Source organism: Puma concolor, chromosome C1, assembly GCF_028749965.1.
Source record: "Puma concolor isolate L17-30 chromosome C1, mPumCon1.1.hap2, whole genome shotgun sequence".
In the NCBI taxonomy this organism is placed as follows: domain Eukaryota; kingdom Metazoa; phylum Chordata; class Mammalia; order Carnivora; family Felidae; genus Puma; species Puma concolor.
In genome coordinates, this window is record NC_141674.1 from 25,202,724 (window position 1) to 25,210,742 (window position 8,019).

Sequence of the window (8,019 nt, forward strand, 5' to 3'; positions counted from 1 at the left end):
ACTGTGGGTGGGGAACCTGGGGACGGTCCTCCCCAGGCAGGCTTGGGCCGAGGCCAGGTTTGGGGTGGGGCTGGCCGAGGAAACCACGCAAGTGTCAGGCATTCCTGCCCCCTGCCCCCTGCTGGCTTCCCCCCTGCTGCCAGGCTGCTCTCCAGCTTCACACCTCCCCACCCATTTCTTCAAGATCTAACCCAGGAAGGTGCAACGACCTTTGTAATATCCTCATTTATGAACATGTAGAGAATCAGAGCTGCACCAGGCATTTCTCTTCAAGATCCTATTTAATCCTCACATGCTACCCAGTTATACATTTCTAATCACTGGTTTATAGATGAGGAAAAGTGAAGTGATTTGTCCAAGGCCACACAGCTACTAAATGTCGGAGCCTGGCAGGATCCAGGTGTCTGACTCCAAAGTCAATTCATTTTTCGTTTCACTAAGCTAGGGGTTCGGAGGGAAGAAGGTCTGATCCGACCCGTAAGGGGTGTCCAGGCTGTTCCCAGGGGGATAGAAAGATAGGTAGATAATCTCACACAGCATGAGAGACGAAGCAGGAGACAGCAGTGACAGGAGCACTGGCTGTAGGATGGCTGTCTTTTCTCCTGCTGTAGACACTTTCTCTGGTGATGCAATCACATCAGGTCAAATCACCCCAGCAAAGGAGGAGGAGAAGAGGCAGGGGAGGAGGGGGCGAGGGGGAGGCGGAAGAGGAGGGAAAGAGAGATCGAAACATGTGTGTGTGTTTTGATGGCAGAGGACCTGGACCCAGCCGTCCATGAGCCTGTATTTCCCCAAAGAGTTCGCCAACAATCTCCCTTTTTAGCTTGAGCCAGTTAGACACTTGCAACCAAAAGACATCGAGTCAATGCCACTTGCGTGGCGTGTAAAAGGCTTCAAAGTGAACTCAACTTTTATCTCCCAAACTTACGCCTTTCCATACTTCTCCATCTTGCTATATGGCTCCACCATCCACCCAATTGTCCAAGCCCTCCTCACCCCATGTCTAACCCAGCAAAAGCCCAATCAATCCTACCTCCCAAATATATCTCAAACTATCGATTTCTCTCCCTTTGCACTGCCACCTTAGTCCAGGCCATCATCACCTCTCACCAGGGTTTCTGCATATAGTCTTATCAATGGTCTCTCTGCTTCAATTCTTGCCCTCCCCCACCTTAAATATTTCTCCACATAGCAGCCAAATAATCTTTCAAAAATGTGAACCAGACCATGTCACTCTTGCATAAAATTCTTCAATAATGTCCTGCTGCACTTGGAATGAAATTTACACTCTTTGCCAGGGCTTCTAATACCTGACCCTTATCTACCTTGTAATGTCATTCTGTCTTCGCTCCATTCCACAAAGCTGCCAAGCTCACTTCCCCTTTAGGGCACTTGTGTTTGCTGCTTACTCTGTCTGGAAGAATCCATATCTTCCCGTGGCTGTCTGCTTCTTGTCATTCACATCAGGCCTCAAGTGTTATCTCTCACAGAGGTCTTCCTTGAACGCTCTAGGCTAAGCCGCATCCATCTCTCACTCCCAACCCAAATTACTCTCTGTTCTGTCATTCTAGTTACCTCCTTCACAGCACTTTTCACAGTTTGTAATTTTGAGCCAATCAGAAATAGACCAGCCATCTTAAATACTGGAAACCAGCTCAATCTCTAATTGCATTAAAGTGATCTGCCTCTACTCCCCATCAAACTAAAAGTATAGGGGCACCTGGGTGGCTTAGTTGGTTGAGTGTCCAGCTTTGGCTCAGGTCATGATCTTGAGGTTCATGAGTTCAAGGCCCACATCAGGCTTGCTGCTGTCAGCGAGGAGACTGCTTTGGATCCTCTGTCCCCCCTGCTCTCTCTCTCCTCCCCTGCTTGCTCTCTCTTACACACACACACACACACACACACACACACACACACACACAAAAGTAAAGGTATATCCTTTCTTGAGGAAGGGAACATGAGCCAGAGCCTCGAATTTTCTCTACATTTCTCATCCACAATGTCAAAATTTAATCAAAAATTACCAAATATTCACGGAGACAAGCATTAACCAAAAAAAAAAAAAAGTCAAGAGAAAACGTATACAAGTATATGACAGAAAGAGATCCACAGTAGACCCTGCTATTGGCATTAGCAGATTTCTCAATAAGTGATTAATACGATCAATAAATTAAACGAAAAGATGCAGCATTTTGGCAGAGAACTAGAAACTATGAAAATTATTTAAAGGAAACTCTATAACTTAAAAATATGAAAATTGAAATTAAGAACCCAATAGATGGGTTTGATAGCAGATTGGATGCAACGCAGGAGACAATTGGTGGGTTGGAAATAATCCAAAAGAAAACCATCCATACCAATGTAAGGAGAGATTAAAGGATGAAAAAATCAGAAAAGAATACAAGAGACAAATGAAACACAGTGAAGACGTTCAAATAATGTGTAATCGGAATCTCAGAGGGAAAGAGAGAGAAAATAGAGCAGACACAGTATTCAAAGAGATGATATTTGAGAATTTCCCAAACCAAAGAAAGACATCAAGTCACAGGATGTGTGAAGCACTATGAGCCCTAGGCAGAATTAATACAAAGAACACCAAATTCAGACACATAATAGCAAAACTTCTGAAAACCAAAGACAAAGAGAAAATTCTAAAAGAAGCCAGAGGGAGAAAAAAAAAAGATAAATTATCTTCACAGAATATACAATAAGGCTGACAGCAACTTCTACACAGAAGCAGTGATAGGAGCACCGAAAAAGCCCTAGAAGTAATAGAAGCTGGCAGACGATGGAATGAATGATAATCTCAAATCCCGGAATGTTGTATTCATCACTATGTCCTTCATCTTCTCTTTCTTTCACTTCTTTAGTTCCAGCCGTACTGGCTTCTCTGCCATTCCTTGTACATTCCAGACGTAGGCACACCACTGGCTCTTTGCACTGCCTGTTTCCTCTACTTGATTCATTTTTCTCTTAGATATTCATATAGCTATTTCCTTCATCACTTTCAAGTGTCTTCTCAAATGTCACCCTTTCACTGAGGTCCTATTTTAAAATTGTATCCACGGGGCGCTTGGGTGGCTTGGTCGGTTAAGCGTCCGACTTCGGCTCAGGTCATGATCTCATGGCCCGTGAGTTCGAGCCCCGCGTCGGGCTCTGTGCTGACCGCTCAGAGCCTGCAGCCTGTTTCAGATTCTGTGTCTCCCTCTGTCTCTGCCCCTCCCCTGTTCATGCTCTGTCTCTCTCTGTCTCAAAAATAAATAAACGTTGAAAAAAAATTAAAAATAAAATAAAAATTAAAAAAAACCAGACAAACCTTAAAAAAAAATAAAAAATAAAGAATAGAAAATAAAATTGTATCCACTTCTGATCTCCCTTCCCTGAGTTCTTTTTCACCAGACGTTACTACCTTCTAACATATCACATGCTTTATTTATTTATGATTGGGCTTTACAAAATTTTTGGTCTTCCTTGACTTCAATGAATTTAAGAGACTGGTTCAATTAAAAATACATATTTAAAATAACTCTGGCTGTCTTTATCAGGACAGTTATTAAGGGTATTTAATATGCCATGATGTCAGAGACAGCAGTCCCCCTTCGTTCATCAATTCCCTTGTTTACCCTTATTTTGATTTTTCCCTCCTTTTATTGTAAAATAAGTCTAATCCTCTCTGAAAGTAGATGGGAGATAGATAGATAGATAGAGTCTGATATATGTTTGAGGATGAATATTTTCAGTTGTAAGTTATAGGAAACCCAACCACGAGTGGCCTGAGGTATATTTATTGTCTCACATAAGAAGTCATCCAGAGGGAGGGCATCTCCAGTGATAGCTCAATGCTGACATCCATTTGCTTTCAATTTTCACATTTTATCACACTCGCAGGCCGATTGCTGTGTGGTTTCATAAGAAGACATGATGATAATATCTTACTAAAGGCGGATAGCTTCTTTTTTGCACCTCTTGTTTAAGGGCTAAGAAACTCACTTTTTGCAGTACTCCAAGTAGACCTCTTCTTGTCTCATTCACCAGGACTGCATCACTGGGCCATTCCAAAACCACTTATAGGAGAGGACAATGGATGATTGTGATTGGCTTAGACTGATCATGATTTGTCTGTGGCAGTGGAAGGGTCCAGATCTAGGAGGCCGATGGCTTCTTAATGCTTGACCAAAATCAAGGTTCTGTTACTAGGAAAATGAGTGCTGTTGAGTGGGCTCTTTTAGGCTCTTTTACACGGCATCTCTTGGGTTATCATTCTGAAAGTCACTTCACACCCTTGAGCTCACTAATCCTTACCCATCCAGGGGCTTTTTATCATCCTATTTTGCAGATGAAACTCAGCGATGTTGGATAACTTGCTGAAGGTCATAGAGCTAAGACATGTTAGATCCTGTTTGGGACCCACCATCCCTGGATGTCCTGCTTATGGATCCGTGGTGGTTTAAAAAAAAAACAAAAACAAAAAACAAAAAACTGGCTGCCCGGGCACCTGGGTGGCTCAGGCAGTTAAGTGTCTGACTCTTGATTTCAGTTCCAGTCATGATCTTGTGGTTCATGAGTTCAACCCCCATGTCAGGCTGTGCGCTGACAGCGTGGAGCCTGCTTGGGATTCTCTCTCTCCCTCTCTTTCTGTCCCTCCCCCCCCCCGACACGTGTGCACTCTCTCTCTCTCAAAATAAATAAATAAACTTGAAAAAAAAAACCCTGGCTGCAAAACTTGTACCTGAATGTTCATAGTAGCAGTATACAAAGAGTCAAAAGGTAGAAACAACCTAAATGTCCACCAACTGGTGAATGAATAAACAAAATGTGGCACATCCATACAATTACATAGTATTTGGTCTTTACAAGGAGTGAAGTTCTGATACGTGCTTCAACATGGATGAACCTGGAAAACATTATGTTAAATAAAAGAAACTAGTCACGAAAGACTACGTACATGATTGCATTTATATGAAGCATGCAGAAAAAGCAAATCTATGGAGACAGAAAGTAGATTAGAGTTTTTCAGACTGGACAGAGGGCTGGGGACAGTGATCACTAAAGGGTTTCTTTTGGGGACAATGAAAGTGTTCTAAAATTGATTACGGTGACAGATTGCACAACTTGGGGAAATACTAAAAACCATTGAATCATATACTTAAAATGAGTGTTATCATATGCTACGTAAATTATATCTCCATAAAACTTACCAAAAAAATGGCTGTAAATGGCATAAACAGTGCTGCTAATGGAAAGCTGGGTCTATGTCCCCTCCCCTTGAATCTGAATGGGCTTGCGGCTGCTTTGACCAATGGAATATGATGGAAGTGACAATATGTGACTTCTGAGCCTGGGCTTTTGAGCAGCTTCTGCCTGGCTCTCTCTAGACACTGGTTCTTGGGACCCTCTCGCTCGGGGTTCAATGCTGCTAAGAAGCCCAAGTCACACTGAAAGACCACGTCTAAGCACTCTGGGTGGCATTCCCAGGTAAGCCGAGCCTTCAGCCATTCAAGACCAGGAGCCAGACATGTGAGTGAAGGAGCCTCCAGATGATTCCAGTCTCCAGCCATCATAGTCTCCCGCTTGAGGCCTCAGACATCACAGAGCAGAAACGAACCATTTCCATTGTGCCCTGTCCGAATTCCTGACCCCCAGAATGCATTTGCATAATAAAAAAATGTTGTTTCATGCTACCAGTTTGGAGTGACTTGTTATGCAGCAATAGATGATCAGAGCCACCTTCCCACTCCCAGCTGTACAACCCTTATCTCTGTTCCATCTGTTCCTCCAGGTCTCGTAGGAGTCCTTTACCCAGGTGCCCTGGAGAGACAGATGGTCCTTAGAACCGAGAAGGGCAGAGTCTTTCTTTTCTCCCCTCACCCCTGAGGGTGTTTCCCTCACATTACCCAGGGTTGAAGATTTCACCTGCAGGTTCAAATTCCTGTTTTAATCCGTGGAACACCTGCATTGACACCTGTTTGCCCTGACTCTGGGAATTGGGAGAAGGGCTTAGGTGTGTAGAGATTTGCTTTTCATTTACATAAATTTGCTGGGACCTCAGTTACCTCTGTCTCTCCCTTGCCCACACCTCTCTCTGGGCTCTCGGTCTCTAGACCCGACTGCCTCCCAAGCTACTCCCTGCCACTCTGCGACGTCCAACAGCACCTCAAACTCTTGTGTCCACAAGTGAACCCTTCACCTTCCCTTCCAAACCATGTCCCCCTCTGTGATACTCACTCTGGGCCTTCTCATTCAGTTCTTGGGCTTCAAATACCACCTGTCCACTGATGACTCCCGACGTTTTGTCTTCAGCCCGGACATCTTTCTGGCACGCCCACCTGTCTACTTGACATCCACATGGGCATCCGAAAGGTATCTCGAACCTAACACAGCCAGCTTGGACTCCTGGTTGCCTTCCACACGTCTGGCTCTCGGGCGGCCTTCTCCTTCTCAGAAAATGTCGACTCTTTTCTCCTACTGGCACAGGCCACAGATTTGGGACCCACTCGCGACCTCTCTTGCTGTTCCCTTGCTGACGCCTCCCTTCAAAGCACATTCGGAACCCAACACTGAATGTGCTCAGTGTGACCCTGCCTCTCCGAAACCACTGTTATCCATCCCCTGGGTTATTGCAAAGGCCTCCCAACCGGCACCCCGCTTTCAACTTTGCCCCTGTCTATTTCCCACACAGCAGCCTCCGTGATCCTTTTAAAATGGACGTCAAGCCGGCCACTTGCTTGAAACCTCCTCCGGGTTCCTGTCTCACTCAGAGTAACAGTCCAAGTCCTGACAATGGCCGACTTCATTTGGCCTCCCTGCCTCCCTGATCCCCTCCACTGCTGTTTCCCTCCCTCCCCCTCTCCAGCCACCACGACACCCGAGATGCTCTTGTCACAAAGCCTTTGGGACGGCTATTCTTTGTGTAAGGAATGGTTTTGCTCAAGATACACACAGGGCTTCTTCTCTCATTCCCTTCCAACTTTGCTCAAATGTTTCCAAAGAGGGGGGAGGCTGTCTGTAGTGCCCTCCACACCACTCTGGCACTCGCTACCCCCTCATCTGGCTCTGCTTTTCTCTAGGACGCTTAACATCTGACTCCTCATGTGCGAACTTGTTTATTATCTGTCTCTTTCCAGTCGAAAGGAAGCTCTATGAGCTTAGGGATTTACTTGCCCTGTGCTATCCTGGTTCCTAGAACAGCTCCGGGGACCCGTCATCTGTGGAATGAAGGAATGGATCCTGCACACGTGTTCAGTTAGTCACAAAGTCATCGCTCTTTTTTTTTTTTTTTAAGTTTATTTATTTACTTAGGGAGAGAGAGAGAAAGAGAGAGAGCTGGTGGGGAGGAGCGGATAGAGGGAGAGAGAGAATCCCAAGCAGGCTCCACACTGTCAGTGCAGAGACTGACACGGCGTTCGAACTCACAAACTGTGAGATCGTGACCTGAACTGAAATCAAGAGTAGGATGCTTAACCATCTGAGCCACCCAGGCACCCCTCACAAAGTCATTTCTACGCTTGTCTGTACCTCCTGCCTCCTTCACCAACTGCCCCCCCGCCAAGTCGATGCCCTGGTTCACACCTCGCCTTCTCGCCCCCCTCTCATATTCCTACCATTTAGGGACAAACACGATTTACGCTTTGAAGTGTTTTCCTGCTAGCCTTTTCTCCTGTGCACAAGCTATTATGTTTTCTTACGTATAGCTGTGCTTCTACTGACTCTCCAGATTAGCGCTCTACTTTGAAAAAATCCTACAAGCATAGCAGCTAATGTGCCAATTTACTGTGTAACATACATCAGGCCGTTTAACCTTCCTGTGCCTCAGTTTCCTCACCTGTAAAATGGGAATGATATTAATGCCTACCTGCCTCACTGGTAGGCTGTGAGGATTAAATCTGGGAAGTGAACCTGCTAAGCGCTCGGTAAGTGTTGCCTATTCCTCTATCTGGTGCTGAGTGCTCACGCTGTACCGGGCGCCGTTCCGAAGAAGACAAGACGACGCATTACAGGCTGCGCTAACTCCTGTAGTCC